Source organism: Gymnoscopelus braueri (genome assembly GCF_963280865.1).
Source record: "Gymnoscopelus braueri genome assembly, chromosome: 6".
Classification (NCBI taxonomy): domain Eukaryota; kingdom Metazoa; phylum Chordata; class Actinopteri; order Myctophiformes; family Myctophidae; genus Gymnoscopelus; species Gymnoscopelus braueri.
The window spans coordinates 41779257-41793973 of NC_137607.1; the positions used below are offsets into that span (position 1 = coordinate 41779257).

Genomic DNA, 14717 nt, shown 5'->3' on the forward strand with positions numbered 1-14717 from the left:
CCCTTCAGCCAATCAGCAGTTCACCAGTCTTAATGTGACGCGACGGGACTTTTGAGACAGCCATACCCAAAATGGGTTGCCTTTTTCGGGTACAATGGTGTCACTGCCCGCCCCTACCGGTTCTCTAATTATTATTTTTTAAATAGGCTTTGTCATGATTAATTGACCACATATATGAAGTTAAACAACTAAATTCTATCCAAACGATATCTTATAAGTAAATTCCGTGCCTCAAAATAGAAGTTAGAGAGCTTTTTGAAGTAAAAAAATAGCGGAGAATTGGCCGCACAAGAAAAAGATGGCTGCCGTTCGTGTTTTGGGCTCACTCGAACTCGCCACCTGATTGGCCAACGTAAGCTGTCAATCACAGAACAATGAGCGACGACGCTGATAGGCGCGGCCGTTTGGCATACACAGCCAATATTGCAGAGAGGCGGTTCATGCCAGACTCACTCCTGAAATGAAATGGAATTGAGATTTCCGGAGGGAGGGTTTACCAGGCTAGCGCTAGCCGTCATCCCCGATCCAATATATGCTCTAGCCTATCTCCCTGTCTGCACTGTTGCCTGGTCTGATTATTATAAGCCACATTGGGCTTGTTTTCCTTCTTTTCTTTTATTTTATCCAAATACATTTTTATATGAATTTGTAGCCTATTGTGTTCACAATAAGCTTGCCATATTAGTCAGATCCGGAATAGTATATGAAAGCCATTTAAAATATTTATACTATTGGTACACACCGGCTGCTCCCAAATAATTAATTACATCATGTTGCGACAACGCTCCTACGTGGTACACAGACAAACAGTAGCACATGGGTATAATAAATTGGACAGTTTTAGGAAAGGTCTATATAACCTACTCACTAGAGATGCGCGGATCGCTGCCGCAGTTAACCGCGGTTTGGGTGGATTCGGGTCAATCAAATATAATTATTAATTAATATCGGATAAACCGCGGGTGAAATATTGCGGTAAATAAATTAATGACATCCAGATCTATTATATCTATCCATAAAATAGCTAAATATCTGCGTGCTTGTGTCTGTGTGAGTGTGTAGAGCAGCCTCTGTGCGATGCGATCACAAAATGCATTGATTTAGCCTATGGAATGTCGGTGCGTCTTTTTTCTCTTTTTTTAACCGGTGCTGCGCTGCGCTCTGTATGTTGGATGCCGCATGTATGTTGGATGCCTGTATGTTGAATCCCGAACAGAGCTACTACACTTAAGTTTACATCAATCATCTAATAGCCTCTCAAACCCAGACACATTGCTGCGATGCGTATGTGCGTCGCCTACCTACCCAAAATAACAGACATACAAGCTATCAACGGCGCTGCGTCATGTCGTGTTGACAGCTTACAGATCTGTTATTTTGGACAGCATAAACAATGAGGCGCGCGCGCGCCACGGAGTAGCCTAACACTAAACCAAAAACATTACATTACGTGGTCAACAACATACTAGACATGTAACTTGCTTGGAGCTTTTAATGCAGTGGTTCTCAACCTGTGGGTCGAGACCACAATGGAGCACCCAACGCCTGGCGAGCTTGTAGATCTGCTATTTTCACAATATTTATCTGTGGAACCGAGTCAAACAAAATGGGGGGGTCCCCAGTTCAAATATGGTTATTTTGGGGGGGTCGATGGCCTGAAAAGATTGAGAACCTTTAATGCAGTAAACATGACAGCGTTTACGTGGGGAATATAATAATAATATAATATATATAATATATAATATAATATTCACCGCAGCATGGGTTTAACGAGACAGCAGCCAAAATGAAAATCACACTAGATGATCCAATCATCTTATAAAAAATGTAAGTGCTTAAGACTTTAGCCCAAACCCAACGGGACCCGACCCGGCCCGTCGGCACCGGCTGGGCCGGGTCGACGTTTTTTTTAAATCCAAATAAATTCATATATTAATTAATTTGTAGCGTATTGTGTTCACAATAAGCAACTTGTCATTAGTCAGATCCCCAAGAGTATATGAAAGCCATTTAAAATAGTTATACTCTTACACAGCTGATGCCAAATAATTAATCATCAGGGCAGCGCAGCGCAAAGTCAAATCAATTATAGCTGTCCTGACAGTTGTCACAATGGCAGCAGCAGAGAGCCCCCTTTAAAGTTTAAACCATAACATGACGTATAGAATGGATCTTCAGACTATTGAGATTGAAAAGCTTTCTTCATGTCTTTTTCACCTCAAAGTAAATGTTGGATTATTTCTTCAAATGAGAGCACAGGCAGCGGGCAGTAGAAGGTAACATTGGATGTGATTTCTCCATCGCAACTCTATCCCATCAAACAAAGAAATCCAAACTGTTTTGTACTGCTTATTTTGCTTGCTAAAAGCATGATTTTATTAAGACATGACAGCAATATGGAAAAAACGAAAATATCTCAATTAAAAATATATTTCGTATAATAACCGAATATCATTCTTAAAATGGTTATGGGGCAGTGTATATATTTATATAGCCCTATTTGCTCCAAGCTGTTTTTTAAATAAAATATAGACTGTTGGAATAGGTTGGAATGACTCCTGTTCTTAACGAATTACCAAGATTTAATGAGAAAAAAGGCTGAATGCAGCAATTAAGCTTCTTTTGAAAAATGACTGACGGGCTGGGCTGGGCCTAATTTGTCAATTATTAGTCAAGCCAGGCTGAAATATTTAGGGGATATGAAAGCTCTAGTTAGTAGTTTGAAGTGCTCATGTGGCCTTATAGTTGCTTCTTTTTGTTTTCATAGACCTGCGGTTGCTTATTTCTCGCCAAGGCTGGCAACACGGCTCATGGTCCAACGCACAAAGCCATTGCAGGGTCTGTGTGCACTTGGCGGGTGGTTTTAGAAACCGGCGGGTGGTTTTAGAATCCACTATCCCCCCCCCCCAAAGCCGTACCCATGTGTGTCTGCAGAATGGCAATGTGGGGATATAGCAACAACACGCCCACGGGCACACCTCCATGCGCATTATGCGCAAATACCGGCGTCATCATAATGGGTGACGGGTAGAGCAGGTGCTAGAATAACCTATTGGGGCGGCGCAGCTCCATTATCAGTATTTAACGTGATTTAGGGGGGGGGGGAAAGTGCTCCAGAATAGGGCCCACAGTGTGATCAGAGTAGACCTATAATTATTACCTACATTATTTCTCAACACAAAAACACAAACCTGCTGGAACAAGCATGGCTGAATTTGTGACGCTGCAGTGCCCACACAGTGCCCCTCTCCATCACACAAGTACAAACAAGAACAGACAATAAACAGCCAGGGTTTGTGTAAGTTAAACACACTAGCTGTGGACAAAATATCTTGTGTTCTACAAGGGTTGCACAATATGTACAATCATATCCAGGACGACGCTTTAGTAGGCTTTATTTCAGACCGCTGCATTAACATGTAAACAGGAAGGCTGACTTCCACAGACTGACTCTGTACCTGGGGACACACCCCTTACGTGCGTTGTATCAACCAATCACAATAGCTAAAGGAACAGACACTAGATGTTAGTATAGTATCAAATACCAGCATATTCTGTGAGAATATTACAGTATGTACAACCACAACACTGCACTTGTCAACGTGCCGCCCTGAGTTCCTTTACGCCAGTAGTGATGGGTCGGTCATGATCGATTAGTAACGCCAGTGCTTAAACTAGGGTCCGCCGTCCGGGGACCCCCATGGCTCCTCGACGGGGTTCCAGGGGGTCCCCAGCAAAATAAGGAACAGTTAAACACTATATTATATGTAGGTTGTTCGAAAATTGCTCACAACGTTGTGAGCTTGTAGATCTGCTATTTTAGAAAATAATTCTGATACCTTCTTATATGGGTATCGCCGGCACAAAATATTTTCTGCTGCTGTTCTATTTCCAGGCGTCTCTGCCACTGAATTATAATTTTGTTTGATTATTTTGCATCGGGATAGCCGTGGGAAAATCAGTAGTCCCAACAGTTTGTGGGCACAGCAACAGGCAAGGAGAGACTGATCTTTAATTAATTTATGCCAGGGAATGCCTACTACTTTGATCACGTGTGCGTGTGCGTGTGCGTGTGTGTGTGTGTGTGTGTGTGTGTGTGTGTGTGTGTGTTGTTTTTGATTGAATTGATTGAATATTAAAAACTGCACAAGTACAGTTAATAACATTTTGACTAAAACGTCCGTCCAAAAAAGTCCTTGCGGTCTTGTTTCCATTGAGGTCCTTGGTATTCAATTCATAGTCATAGTAGCACCAAACAGTTCAATGTCAGCACAAAAATACAGAAAAAATAACACTACATGTACAAACAAAAATACAGAAAAAAATAACACTATATGTACAAACAATGGGGGGGGGGGGTGAGAGTCAAAGCAGGGGGGGTCGTCTGTCTAACAGGAAAATGGTACTACCTCTCCTTTTGGCCTCCTGAAAGATGAATTTTCAGGGCTGTTTTAAATGAACCCAGCGAACTGCTTTTTTTGAGGGATGTGGTAGACTATTCCAAACCTGGGTGGCAGTGCTGTACAAGGAGAATTTACCCATGTTTGTTTTATGGGTGGGTGCAGAGGCGTACGGTCATTGGGGCCAACGAGGCCATGGCCCGGTCTGTAAAACCCTGCTCCGCCAGGGGAAAAAATGTAAAAATCAACATAACAACATTAGCAGCCCCTCACCCTATTATGTTGTAGCCAACCACAGAAAGTCGCCTTTGTTATCAAATCGGGCTTATTTGCATTCGGCCGAATTGTTAATGAGTGGCCATTAAAAAACGGTTTCACCGTCAAACCGGTGTCACAGTTCTACTGGGCTTCCATTTCAAGTGGCATCTCGCTCGCTCCCGACAGCAGATGTTGTTTGAGGAAGTGGGTGGAGCTCACTTCGTCAAAACTTAAAGGTTCTATGACATTCATTTTATGTTTTTATGTTTTTGGGGGGGTTTTATGACCTCAATTACACCCAAAAAATCTGAACTTTGAACATTCAGTGGATTTTCTGTGGTCTGGGGTTTTCTGAATAATTAGGCTGAAAAGTAATCTGAGCTTGGCCCTTCGGCAGTGAGGTCACAGCCGATTAATCCCGCCCACTCTCCTCCTCGCCCCTCCCCTCCACTATCCTTTCCTTTGGGGGGGAGGGCGGAGCAGAGGCGATGATTGACAGGCAAAATCCCTCACCAGCGACACCCGTAGGCAAAGATTTCTTTTTTCATTGCAGTTGAAAAGGCTTTAGAAATGTGAGAGAAAAACACCTGCCATGGATCAATGGAGTGGATTTTTTTGTTAAAACTTTCTATACACGTTTGAAGGACCATGACAAAGACTTTTAATGTGTGGTAAAACTGAACGTCATGAAACCTTCCACAAACAATGGGATGGATGTAATGCTTTATTCATTGATACAAACGACGTTAAGCTTTGACGAAGTGAGCTCCACCCACTTCCTCAAACAACATCTGCTGTCGGGAGCGAGCGAGATGCCACTTGAAATGGGAGCCCAGTAGAACTGTGACACCGGTTCTCCTGCCAGGTACACAGTATAAAGAGGGCCCAGAAATAGCTTCACATTTCATTATTGTTGTGACTTGTGACTAGTCTACTTACTACTCTACAACATGAAGAAGCACTTCGCCGCCAGCTCCAGCAAGACGCCAGCAAAGGACAGCAGCAGTGCCAGAACACCAGTGCTCATCACCGTGCTCATCACCGTGCTTAAACCCGCCCCGGGGGCGGGCGGGTTTTAAGATTCTGGGTGGGTGGTACCAGATTGTTGTTTACGCTCCCTCTAGTTTTGTGACTGAGTTGTTTGATTATTTTGCATCGGGATAGCCGTGGGAAAATTTGTTGCAGACTAGTCCCAACAGTGTGTGGGCACAGCAACAGGCAAAGATTTCTTTTTTCATTGCAGTTGAAAAGGCTTTAGAAATGTGAGAGAAAAACACCTGCCATGGATCAATGGAGTGGATTTTTTTGTTAAAACTTTCTATACACGTTTGAAGGACCATGACAAAGACTTTTAATGTGTGGTAAAACTGAACGTCATGAAACCTTTAACGTTGTTTATATCAATGAATAAAGCATTACATCCATCCCATTGTTTGTGGAATCTTACTTGTATGAAACAGTAAAGACATGCACCCATAAAAAACAGTTAGAATAATGAAGGAAAAAAAATCTATAAAAACATCTGAAAGTATCGAGCGGGATTCGATCCCACCTCCACAGTTGAGAAAAATCCATAGACCTGCGCCTAACCTGTCACGCTGTGAGACACTGTTAGTAATCCAGGAAACAATGTATATACTCTAGTGTGTGTCCAGATGTGAACCGTGGGACCCCACATGAACTGAATCAACTGGTTTCTCATATAAGCATATAATATTGACTAATATAAGCGCTCCGTTCACATGATAGTTTAATAGCTGTAGAAACGTTAAGCTTTGACGAAGTGAGCTCCACCCACTTCCTCAAACAACGATCTGCTGTCGGGAGCGAGCGAGATGCCACTTGAAATGGGAGCCCAGTAGAACTGTGACACCGGTTCTCCTGCCAGGTACACAGTATAAAGAGGGCCCAGAAATAGCTTCACATTTCATTTTGTTGTGACTTGTGACTAGTCTACTTACTACTCTACAACATGAAGAAGCCACCAACCAAAAAAACGATTCGTCCAGAGCAGCATGCTACTACACTTCGCCGCCAGCTCCAGCAAGACGCCAGCAAAGGACAGCAGCAGTGCCAGAACACCTGTGCTCATCACCGTGCTTAAACCCGCCCCGGGGTTTATATTAAAAGCATACACATGTGCCTACTCAGAGTGCACGAGAGGGAGACGCGGGGGGGGTTAAGTGGTTTGAACAGTGGGTGGTACCAGATTGTTGTTTGATTATTTTGCATCGGGATAGCCGTGGGAAAATTTGTTGCAGACTAGTCCCAACAGTGTGTGGGCATTGATTGATGTACTTTATTTAGTAAGACATGAGAATAGTACATGACAGTACATAACAGTACATGGAAGTACAAATTCACAATACAAGGTCTACTAAACTGGAAAACTCATTAAGCACTGAGCTTGTTTAAGATGAGAACCCCATGCACACAAATCATGATGACATATAAGAGACAGACAGATATACACACTACTATACAGAATGTCATACAATCAGTTTACAGGTTACTGGTATGAAGAGTGAAAAATATGTACAAAAGAAGAAAGAGAGAGGGGGGGGGGTGTAGGGGGGTAGGTTAGGTTAGGACATGGGGTAGGTTAGGACTTGGACAGGGGCCATTTTTGAATTGCAGCCTCCTGAAGGTGTATCTTTAGGGCACAGCAACAGGCAAGGAGAGACTGATCTTTGATATATTCATTTATACCCAGAGGGAATACCAGGTGAGCCATTGCTCAAGAGACTGAATACAGACCTTATATTGTATTGTACTTTCCTGTGCTCTTTTTTTGGCAAACTGCTAATAAAGTATTCAATCAATCAATCAGATGAGGAATCGTGTCGTGTTCTCAGCAGTGTTCTCCCTTGTTGCAACACACTTTTTAAAAAAACATACAATTCATACTAATGTACACTAATATGTACAAAAAGTACGTAATAGTAATGTCTCAACATAAGTAAAATAGTTATATTTTTTTAATTCCATATTCAAGCACACGGACGTGCACACACACACACACACACACACACACACACACACACACACACACACACACACACACACACACACACACACACACACACACACACACACACACACACACACACACACACACACACACACACACACACACACAATGAAATGCTCTCATTTGTTATTCATTTGATATTCAAAGTCAAGTCAAGTCTGATTGCATATACACTTTTTTTCCCTAAAAGTCATGTCATCTCACTATTTACAAATAATCTTTAAATTAACTTGAATAAGTCTTGATATTTTAAGTTCACCCTTCTGCTTAATTAATGAGCACTTTTTGTTTACACGTTTGTTGTGAGAAGAATATGTTAGCCTACATATAAAATAAATAGGGTGGTTATGTGTTACAATATAATAATGTATATCTGCAAAGTAACTAAAGTTTTCAAATAATTACTAGTGGAGTAAAAGTATAATATTTGCCTCTGAGATGTAGTGGAGTAGAAGTAAAAGTATTGAAAATGGTAAATACTCCAGTAAAGTAACAATCACTCAAAAGTGTACTTAAGTACAGCACTTGAGTAAATGTACTTCGTTACTTAACACCACTACTTGGCTGTATGGCTCACAATGCGTTGTGCAAAGGCGTTGTGAGCTTGTAGATCTGCTATTTTCATGACACCGACGTAGACTACTGTACGAACAAAGTAAAAATCAGGCATCAAACGTCAGCTAGAATATTCAGCAGATCCACAGAATCCAATCAGTTACACAAACACATTATGGTTACGGCAGCCTAAATGTTGATTTAGTGGCACAAATAGTAGCTTACCTCTGTTATGAAGAACTCCGAAAACAACACATTCCACGTCTGATTCATATATGACACTAACGACTACTCCTCAGCAGCATTCTGTCTCGGTGTGGTTAGATTCCAGCGCTGCCAACATTGGACTGTTAGAATCCAGGAGTTTGGTTGGGGGCGTGGCTAGCGGGGGGTCCTCCCCCCGATTTTTAAAACAGAGTAGATGTAATTAGTGTGCATCCAGACTATAGTACTCTATGAAAAAAACTTCTAACCGCATCTCCTCAAACAGTTTTTCCCCCAATGTCGTGCCATACGTCATGACCGGCTTGACCGGGAATCGTGCGCTTGTATTTTGCTAAGAGATTGGTTGCATAGTTTAATTGATATTAATTTATTAGTGAATTACATTTCCCCATCCACTTTAATGGAAAATGGGAAAATGAAAAAACTAGATTTTCTCAGAAACCGTAAGAAATAGAGATACCAGATTTGGAGGGGAGGTTCATAATTTAGTCCGAAATTATTTTAAAAATAATCACACCATTTGGCCTCATGGTGGCGCTATAACAGTCCACTTTACGTTTTGGCCTATAACTCTTGAACCGTAGGTCATAGAATAATATATTTTTTTCCTTAGATTCCTTGGGTCATGACGCAGCTCCCCATATAGGCCACGCCCATTTGCGTCAGGATAGATTTTCGGCCATTTTGAATTTTCTTCAAAACACACTTTTTGCTCCTTCTCCTTCAAAACTTTTCCAAATCTCACACAAATCGGTACACGTGATCTATGGACCCATGCGATAAATATATCCAAACGGCATTTTGATAGTCCTTACCGTTCGTCCGTAATTGGCTTCCAAAGTTTTACAAAGAATGCCAAAAATCACGAACGAAACGTCCGGTCAATCCCAAATTTTAATCACATGTCGAGGGTGGTTTATTCAACGAATCCCCAAAAGCATTTCCACTTTGATCCATAGGGGGCGCCACAGTCCCACTGTATTAGTGTGGTTGCCAGACTATATAGTACTCTATGAAAAAAACTTCAAACCGCATCTCCTCCCACAGTTTTCCTCACACGGCTTGACCGGGAATCGTGCGCTTGTATTTTGCTAAGAGATTGGTTGCATAGTTTAATTGATATTAATTTATTAGTGAATTACATTTCCCCACCCACTTTAATGGAAAATGGGAAAATGAAAAAACTAGATTTCAAGTATTTTTTTCTCAGAAACCGTAAGAGCTAGAGATACCAGATTTGGAGGGGATGTTTGAAAATAGCAGATCTACAGGCTACGCTATTTTCAAATAGCCTACATTTGAAATAGGGCTAAAGTGGTTAATGTGTGTGATTTACAATATAATAATGTATATCTGCAAAGTAACTAGTAACTAAAGTTGTGTTCTGGTGAATTTTGGGAGTTTGATACCAAATCCAGGAGAAAACCAGAATAAACTAGAATAAATTCTGGGAAATTGCAAAGTGTGGTTGCACCGACGCCGGTCGCGGCCGTCGGGACTCGAGGAATACGCCTGGAGGAATACCGTCGACGTGCGATTCGAATTGGCTTTGTATTGGCTTTGTATTGTATACAAAGCATGGCTTTGTATGGAGAATATAGGTTGCTGCCTTCAGGAAGGAGATACAGTGTTCCTACATACAATAAGGTCAAACTGAAGAGGTCCTTTGTCCATCAGACGACACTGAGGCTTAATCAGGAGTTATAGGCCAGGGGTAGGCTGAGAGGTGGACACTGCTCTTGTCTTTGTATGTATGTTGTTTTGTTTTTCTTGTGTCATGTCAAATGTGTGTACTGTTTATTGTTGCATACATGGCTGCTGGGTCGCAAGACAAATTTCAGTGTGAGCTGACAATAAAGTATTATCATATCGTATCGTATCCCGCGTTCGTGACACGTGCCGTTTTGATTTGAGGAAATAGGCCCCTCCCACTAAAGATACAGGCCCCTCCCACAAATGTAGCGGGCCAATGACATCGTCATGTCACTCCTGAGATCACTTGCTTTTCTTTTTGAGACAACTGATCCCCCCAAAAATCATGTTTTTGCATCAAACTGTTACATTTTGCGCATTTGTGGCGCCTCCTATGGATCAAAGTGGAACTGCTTTTGGGGATTCGTTGAGTAAACCACCCTCGACATGTGATTCAAATTTGGGATTGATTGGACGTTTCGTTCGTGATTTTTGACATTCTTTGTAAAACAGGCCCCTCCCACTAACTTTGGAAGCCAATTACGGACGAACGGTAAGGACTATCAAAATGCCGTTTGGATATGTTTATCGCAAGGGTCCAGAGATCATGTGTACCGATTTTTGTATCCAGACGCAAATGGGCGTGGCCTATATGGGGAGTTCCGTCATGACTCAAGGAATCCAGGGGAAAAGATTTTTTTTTCTAAGACCTACGGTTCAAAAGTTATAGGCCAAAAGGTAAAGTTGGCTGTTATAGCGCTAAATTATGAACCTCCCCTCTAAAGGTCCTTACACACCGGGGCGATTTTTTTCATGCGAATAATACGTTATATGTATATATAACGTATTATGTATATATATATATATATATATATATATATGTCACAGTACGTTTGGAGAACCAGTACGATTGAAGACAGAGCGCTCGTTTTTAGGCACGGGGCTCCTTCGGGGCGAGGCGGGGCTTTTCGAGACAGGGTTTATTAGCGAGGCTCGCGAGGAGGAGAAGGAGGACGCGGCGCTGCGAGGCGGGGGTTTATTACGCGAGGCTCGCGAGGAAGAGGAGCCTCCTCCTCCTCCTCCTCGCGTAATAAACCGTCCTCCTTCTCTCCTTCTCCTCCTCCGAGGAGGAGGAGAAGGAGAACGCGGAGAGGCGGGGCTTTGATGCGCCGACGCAGACCTGTCTTTTGTTGTTCCCCCCCACATAGCAACCAGGACACTACGCTAGGGGAACCATAATATCTATGAGGGGAACGCTGAACACGCGTTCACACGCACACGCTTGTCCATGACGGAGGCGCGCCGTCTAGTAGAGCTTGAGGCCGAGGAAGCGCGCCCTCGCGCCTCCAGGCGCGAGTGCCCGCGCTGACCGGCCGATGCTCTACTAGACGACTCAGCGCCGTTTGAGTTGTAAACCGATAGGGACAGAATAGTTCTTTTCATGGATCACTGTGTGTGTGTGTGTGTGTGTGTGTGTGTGTGTGTGTGTGTGTGTGTGTGTGTGTGTGTGTGTGTGTGTGTGTGTGTGTGTGTGTGTCAGGGAGAAAGTAAAACAAAAGCCAGAACACAATAAAAGTATCTAAACAGTCCTGCTTTCAATAAACCAAAAAAAGCATGAGCGCGTGCGCGTGTGTGTGCGCTTGTGTGTGTGTGTGTGTGTGTGTGTGTGTGTGTGTGTGTGTGTGTGTGTGTGTGTGTGTGTGTGTGTGTGTGTGTGTGTGTGTGTGTGTGTGTGTGTGTGGCCATATATGTTTGCGCACAAGCCTGGCTTGTGGCTCCCTCTAGTGCTGGGTGGGTGGTAAAAACGAGTGCGCTTTCTTCAATCGTACTGGTTCTCCAATCATACTGTAACATATATATATATATAGACCCCTGGGCATGGGATGGGTTTGGGTCAGATTTCACAACAATGATCCATTCTGGACACAAGAAGAGGAAATGAAAGAGGGCTATGTATCAAAACGAAACTATTGATGGGAAATATAAATATATTTTCGGCTGACCACGCATGCAACAAACTCAGGCAGAAAACCACAACTTTGGACAAATGAAACTGTTAAAAACATAGCTGGTCAGAATGAACATTTCCTAATGAACATCAAGTGGTGTGGTCAGTGCATGCAATCATACAGAGATATTAACTTATAAGTAATGAATAGTTATTAAAGATGGGTCTTTAATTGCTTCAGTCTTCAAATCAATTTCTGCAAGGCCTAGTTTTAGGTTTTTAATGGATTACATTTCTAAATGTACCCATAATTTTCCAATGCCAGTAAAGCAAGCCTGATAAAAGTATCAAACTCCCCAAATTTACCAGAACACAGGAAATTACATAATATGTCATTTTAAAAACAGTGACATTTGTAGAATGTCGCAGTGAAATCGCATTGCCTCTGCGTTTACTAGTGGCCCCACAATGATAAAAATGTAGGACAGATAGGACGCTGTGTTCATGATTTGTGCAATTTTGGCCAAACGGACCCTCCCACAAATTTCAGAAGCCAATCGTAGCCAATCCGATGAAAAATCTAACTGATACATCTTGGTCACATGACCAAAGACATTTTGTGTGGAGTTTTGGACAAAATGTATAGGGGTAATTACAACATTATTTTTTGAAGATAACGCAAAATGGTGGAAAATCTTGAAATCGGAAATGGGCGGGACCTATATGGGAAGTTGCGTCATGATCCAAAATTTGGCGCTTTTATCCGCTTCGTATCGGTAATGTAAAAAAATAGGGTTAAGCCACTGCTGGCAGAACGACATCAGAGTTTGTTATGGACTCGAAGAAGAAGAAGCATTTATATTGATAATTAAGTAATGTCTCTCCAAAAATACTAACACAAACAGCTAAATGTTCAAACAAAAGAGCTAAAGTGGTTCAACTGATTTAGATGCCATATTAAAGACGGGGTGCCATGATTCCCCCCCCCCCCCCCCCTAAAACATAATCATCAGGTATTACGGTTATACTAGGAGGAAGATTTTTTCAAAAAAGTGTACAGAAATTGTTAAAATTATGTTTTTATGTGGACACGCCTCCAGTTCATTAAGTATACCTGGTTCTCACCTTAGCACCTCCTCCACCACCTTAGCACCACCCACCTGTCCTAGTCCCTCCTCCTCCTCATGCCCACACCTGTTGTGTTATGATAATGAGGGGGAGGGTATAATGTCACTAAAGGGCTGTTTTTTTATTGGCACGTTTGCTTAATGGAGTTCTATCAACCTCATAGACACATGAAAAACAGAAAAAGTGCAAAACCATGGCACCACCTCTTTAACAGATTTTGCTGGTGTAGTATCGTTTCAAACATATAGCACGGTGTTCGATATAAGTAATTTCATATTGAGATACAGGATTAGGTGATTCTGAGTTTTGCAGTTAGTAGTGCTTGGAGTGGAAAATAACCCCCTAAATTTGAATACAAATGCATGTCTCTGCTATTGATGTGTTGATCAGTCAACACTTTAAGATCCTGGTCTTTGTCCTGTAGCAGAAGCTCCCAGCTTTAGGTGTGAACTAAAAACAAGTCACAGAGCCAAGTCTTTTGTTAGTTAGCAGGCTGATTTCAATACTATTGTCTTTATGTAAGGATGGTGGCCGAAATGAAAAACATCTGTTGTCTCCCTCTGTCCCCAGGAAGTGTGGTAAAGGTGAAGACTCAAATTGAATTCTTGTAATTATTCTTGTTTCACAGAAAAAGCTTATTTTGTAGTGTGGTATCTGAATCCACAGACTTCACTAGGTTTTGGTAAAGGTTCTACTGCACTTTTAGTTGCCAACAACGCCATATTGTAGTTCGTTTGATGTTCCAGAGATGTGTATGAATGGTTGAAGAATGGATTGAGGCATCACTCCAGTCAGTGAGGTTACTTGCTTCCAGTTTATTTCATAGTACAACAGAGTACTTTGGACCCTGAGGTCCCTCAGCCATCTCCACAGCCTCACGGCTTGGAGTGGCACACACACTAACTAAGTTACATTTCATAGTCAATCTTTATAGCAGCCAGTCACATTCAGAAAAAGAGGAGGTACATGTGTGGGTGTGTCAGCCTTGAAAGGTGAGACCCCACCCCCTGGCCCAATACATTTGCAACTGTAAGAGGCAGGAAGGGGGGATGGGAGACACATGCCTAGACCCTCTGTCGGATTTGAGACAGTGTATAAATATTGTGTTTGGATGTGATGACTGCGCGCTGCTGAATTAGACCCAAAGGCAGTTGGCCAGTCGGGCTGAGAACCACTGTGTTATGTAACTGAGACATTTGCGAGGATGAAGAAAGAACACACACACACACACACGCGCACACGCACACACACACACACACACACACACACACACACACACACACACACACACACACACAAGCACGCACACACACACACACACACACACACACACACACACACACACACACACACACACACACACACACACACACACACACACACACACACGCACACACACACACACACACACACACACACATAGAGCAGTGTGTCTCAACCTGTGGGTCGGGACCCCCAGGAGGGTCTTCACATGATTTTT

General features: G+C 42.5%; 1 protein-coding gene across 1 annotated transcript in view; it reads right to left on the reverse strand.

Moving 5' to 3' along the window:
- The window catches only part of LOC308087350 (matrix remodeling-associated protein 8-like), a 39302-nt gene extending 30701 nt beyond the window's left edge, over positions 1-8601 (reverse strand). Inside the window, exon 1 of the mRNA XM_080431131.1 lies at positions 8470-8601. The gene's annotated coding sequence lies outside the window, so the exon portion shown is untranslated. The remainder of the gene's footprint in view (positions 1-8469) is intronic.
- Positions 8602-14717: the final 6116 nt, after the last annotated feature.